Genomic DNA, 4,987 nt, shown 5'->3' on the forward strand with positions numbered 1-4,987 from the left:
ACATCCAGGACTCGAGTCTGAATACCTGAAACATAAAACAAGGGAAAGTATTTACTTATACCCATAAAAAATGTTTAGTCTTGTAGATGTAGCTGCTTTGAAGTACAAAGATTACAGTATCTGTCCATTTTGCCTTCATAGGATTGTTGACCATTGGTAGGGTCTTAAGAATCTTAAGAATCTCATTAATAAAAATCTTAAAATCCTCCCCATCCTGAACTCCCAATAACACACCTCTCTTTCCCTCCCTTTCTCTTCACTCTCTAAATTGAATACTAAAGGCCCTTTCTGAGAAAAGACTTTACAGTGAAGTATGAATGATCTATATTAGATGCTTCTCAGTGAGCCAGCAGTAATAACAGAGCGCAGGCTTGCTCTTTCCCCAGAGGTGAGTCACTGCCCCAGGAACACTGAATCCTATCTGAGTGAGGGGTAGGGAAGGGCAGGGCAGTGAGACAGGAGACTGTTTCCATTTGTGCACTTTACCTTCATGTCAATTCCATTATTTATTGGAAGCAACTTTGTCAGTCAAGGGTATAATCACTTATTTCTGCACTAAATTGCAAGGAGAAGAAATGAGGGGCCAGGAGAAGGGATGAAACACTTGAAAGCTAGACATGAGAGATCCAGCATTGGATCTCAGAGACACACTGTAATAGTTACTAAAAAACCCCAAACATTCTCTAATAAAAGAAAGTCACTATTTTAATGTTTTTTTAAAAAAAATATGGTTTATTATTCTTTTATAGATATAGAAAGAAAAGATTATAAACATAGAAAAGGAGAGAAAGGGGAGAAAGTTTTGGGAGGACTTTCTTCCCTTAGTACTTTTTCAATACTTTTTCAGTACAACAGCGTTTTTCTGACTTGGAGTTAAAATTCTCTATTATTAAAATTAAATAATTTTCCAATAATAAATAAACAATCCAATAATTAAAATAGCATAGTCTAATTCCGTTCATGAATTCAATGTGCTAATTTGCATTTGATTATATAACCTGTTCTATTTGCTGGAAGAATTAACTTTCAAATGAGCTGTCTGTTCTGATTTCTTTCAGAGGAACTCTAGTTGAAGTCCTTTGATGCTGGAGTTGAGTTCAGTGTGGTGCAGTAAGGGGTGATACACAGCGAAATAATTTGCATAATCTCTTAGGGTTTCTGATCATATGTGACTTTAGGGCTGAGCTGTCTCCAATATGGTAGCCACCAGGCACATGTGGCTACTAAGCACTTGAAATGCAGCTAGTCAGAACTGAAATGCGCTGTAAGTGTACAACACACGTGAATTTAAAAGATTTAGTACGAAAAAAGAATGTAAAATATTCCATAAATTTTTTTTATATTGAGTATGTTAAAATGGTATTTTAGATATACTTAGTTAAATAAAATACATTACTAAAATTAATTTTCATCTGTTTCTTTTTACTTTTTAAATGTAGCCACAGGAAATTTAAATCACACACGTGGTTCACATCATTTTCCTACTGGACGGCACTGTGCTGAGTAGGGCACAGAAGTGAAAGTTGTCATTAAAAGTTAACGCAACAACTGTTAAATTTCACATACAACTTTGTAATTAGGTACTGAATCCTTCAACATGCTGGATAAAAAAAATTTTAAGTATACAACTTTTATATATTTAAGTATACAGATTTTTGTCTGTAGGTTCACAGAATATAGATTTGATATCAAAGAATCAGGCTCTAAGAAGAAGGCCGGTGGAGCTGACCAGCCAAGTAATTTTCTTTCAGCAGACGAGTACTGTTTTTTATAATACCTTATGGACTCTGAATCCCAAGTTCAAGCTGCTGAGTTGCTTACCCGGGTACTTTTCCAGTTCTTGAAGTTTGGACTCATTGATATCTGTGGCTATGACTTTGGCACCTTCTCTTGCAAAAGCCTGGAAGACAACACACAAATGAATCCTTTGTTTACTTGGTTAAGCTGCTCTCATGAATAGAAAATCCTCTAGCCTTTTCTCCCTTTATCTTATTTTCATTGTTTTCCTTATACATGGGTGGAATTTCAAACTATCTAGTCTCACTTAGCCCTTCCCATTGTTATTTTTATCATTAATTAGTACAACATGACATACATTGTGCTTGTCATCTGACTTTGTCCCTTTTAGTAACATCAAATACAATAGTGTTTTTAAAAAACTAGGATTCTGTTATTAACACCTCTCAAAATACTGCTATTCTGTGATTTGACAGCCTTTATTCCATTTCTGAGCAGGTGACTAAACCCCAAATAATGAGAAAAATGGGTTATTTCAACACTTTTCCTCCTAAGAGTATACTAGTGTTTTCACAAATATCAAACTAATCCTACCGTTACAGTTAAGCTGCATTATTAGCTCAAGTGAGGACTATAATGTGCAAGAAGCTGCTATAAATTACAAGGTAAAGGTAACCTGATAGTCTTAGAACTCTGGAGTCCTATGTCTGAACTGAGGTGATTTCAGAGGGCTATGTACTCCTTTAGGCCCGCTGTAACAAATTTATTACAGTGCAGAGAAACTGAGGCAAAGAAATAAGTTCTCAGCGTCAAAAGTTATGAGACGTCACATAATAAATATGTGAGGTAAGCCTTGCTTCATCTGCCTGGGATCAAGAGCAGCAACTTTTATTTTTGTAACTTAAGACAACAGAAGCACAAAAGCCAATAAAAAAAAGAAGTAGAGCAGAATTAAACAGCCATGGGATCTGTCCATGTGATTCAACACCTCCAAAGGCAGGAAGCAAACAGAGATAGTAACTTACTATGGCAGTGGCCCAGCCGATCCCCTGAGCAGCAGCTGTCAGGACGATGACCTTCCCATCAAGTCGACCCATAACGGAACCTGCGGTTTAATCTACAGACACGTGTATTTAATGGCATGCACTGTAGACATGGTCCTATGCAGTAACATCTAGAATGAATGGTTCAATGTACTCCTTTAAGAACCTGAAGATGGCACCTCAGCACAAATATTCCCACCATGAGAATTCTCCAAGAGCGCCCACTCTAGATACCTAGCTTTGTACATCAAAACCATTTGGCACAGCCCACTCAACTGATACTCAGTAAGAGACAGACATTGGACTCGACCCACCTTTTGGTTTTTTGAGAACCCAATGCTGATCCAGAAGGGGTGGAGTCCTCCCCTCCCCATCCTCCCCGCTGTGCCCGCACGCACTGCTATGCCACTGGGCATGTCCTTCCTGCTTTCTGTCCTGTAAACTTCCGTTGGGTTTGCGCCATCAATCATTTCTAGTTTGTTTATTTATATTCTTATTTTTGCAGGGGAAGATTCGCCCTAAGCTAACATTCAACCAGGAGGCTGAAGTGGAGTGCACCAAACTTTAACCACTAAGCCATCAGGGCTGGCTCTCATCTGTGGTTTTTCCTTGTCCCTTGGAAAGATTTCACCATCGGCCTCAGAAAGTCACTGAACAAAAGAACCGGAAAATCAAATCATGTCCAATACCCCCATTTTACAGATGAGGAAACTGATGTGGCCTGGTCCAGGTCAGAGAGACAGACGAAACGCAGGCCTCCCCATAACGCTGCCGATCCTCTTCTCAAGCTTAAGCCGGCGGGAGTTAACGCTTTAACAGCCACAGTCAGTCACTTCTGACAGGCAGGACTGAGACACTGTGACCGGGGGAAAGGTGGCGTGCATCAGGTCTGACCAGTGCCGACTGCAGGGCGCGCGGAACGGCTAGTGCTGAGGTCGGGGTGGCGAGGAGTCAAACGATGATCAAATGAGGTGGTCTTCAAGGAGCCAGGCTCTCTCCCCCATCCTGCTGTTCTCAACGTGTGCCTGTGACCTCGCGCCAAGTCACAACATGGCTGCTATGTCCCAAGGCACCATATCCACATCCGCGTCAAAAAACACCAAGGGAAGGAGCAAAAGCCAAAGGTCTTTCTACCCAAGAAGGAAGGCCTGCTCAGAACCCCGGCCCACGTTTCACCCGCCAGCCCTAGCAGCCGCGGGGGCCGGCATGTGGGGGCGCCGTCTTCCCCCTCAGGATGGGAAAGGCAGGGAAACGAGCTGGGAGGGCGTTGAGCGAACGCACTCAAGCAGCACGCGCGCTCACACACCGCGCCCAGGAAGGCGCAGGCGGCTTCTCCGGCCTGGGCCCCGAAGCCCTTTCCTCCCGAGCCCCACTCCGTCCTCCTCAGCCACGCGTGGCTCCGCCCGCCGGGGGCGCTCACGCGGGCAGGCGTCAGGAAGGCGTGGGCGGACGCGCCGGGGGGGGTCGTTAGGCAGGCGGGGGCGGGCGCGCGGGGGGCGGGAGGTGGGGGGCGTCAGGAAGGCATGGGCGGACGCGCCGGGGGGCGTCAGGCAGGCGGGGGCGGGCGCGCCAGGGGGGGCGGGGCAAAGGCCCGAGGTGTGGCCCGGTCTCGCGCGCTCCTTCCCGTGTCCCAGCCGGCGTCGCACCCGGGCCTCCCACCAGCCGGTCCAGCGGGCCTCGTGTCGCCCGGACCCCTGCCGTCCAGCCCTCGGCCGCCCGGGGCCCGCGGCGTCCACGCGCGGACAGGCGGCGGGCGTTCCAGGGGGTGCCCCGCCGTCCCCGCCCCTGCCCGGGCCCTCGCTCCCTCTGCTCCCAGCGCTGCCCCGAGCGGCCGGCGCCCGACTCCGGGACCAGCTCGCCGCTGCCCGAGGCGCTCCAACCGCGGCCGCCCTCGCCAGCCACCAAGAAGCCCAGCCACTCTGAGGCAACGAAATTTTCACTGGTTTTCCCCCTTCTTACACGAGAGGTTCATACTCACTTTAAACTTGGGGACAGTTGAGATATTTTCAATATGTACTTTAGGAATGAGAGACTCCAGGAACCTTTACCCACCCCCAGTCCTGAGCGTGCGGATCAAACGCTGTGACTTGAGCCCGTGCGCCCCGCGGCTCTGGGGGCCGGGCTCCGGGCGGCCTCCCCGCCTTTCTGGGCCCGGAGTTTGGAGCCGAAGGTTTACTGTTAGGTCAACTGCACTGCCACGCTAAAAC

At 46.9% G+C, this 4,987-nt stretch overlaps 1 long non-coding RNA gene across 2 annotated transcripts; it reads right to left on the minus strand.

Annotated features, from left to right (window-relative positions):
- Positions 1 to 4,969, minus strand: LOC124232788 (uncharacterized). 2 transcript variants are annotated; one of them, XR_006886916.1, is made up of 4 exons: positions 4,833 to 4,969; positions 2,763 to 2,854; positions 1,822 to 1,900; positions 1 to 25 (listed from the first exon to the last, which is right to left on the minus strand). It is a non-coding gene; the product is annotated as an uncharacterized LOC124232788 (long non-coding RNA). The 2 variants fall into 2 exon arrangements; XR_006886917.1 differs by having other exon boundaries at positions 4,759 to 4,871.
- Between the last annotated feature and the right edge of the window lie 18 nt (positions 4,970 to 4,987).

Source organism: Equus quagga, unplaced genomic scaffold (genome assembly GCF_021613505.1).
Source record: "Equus quagga isolate Etosha38 unplaced genomic scaffold, UCLA_HA_Equagga_1.0 1162_RagTag, whole genome shotgun sequence".
In the NCBI taxonomy this organism is placed as follows: Eukaryota; Metazoa; Chordata; class Mammalia; order Perissodactyla; family Equidae; genus Equus; species Equus quagga.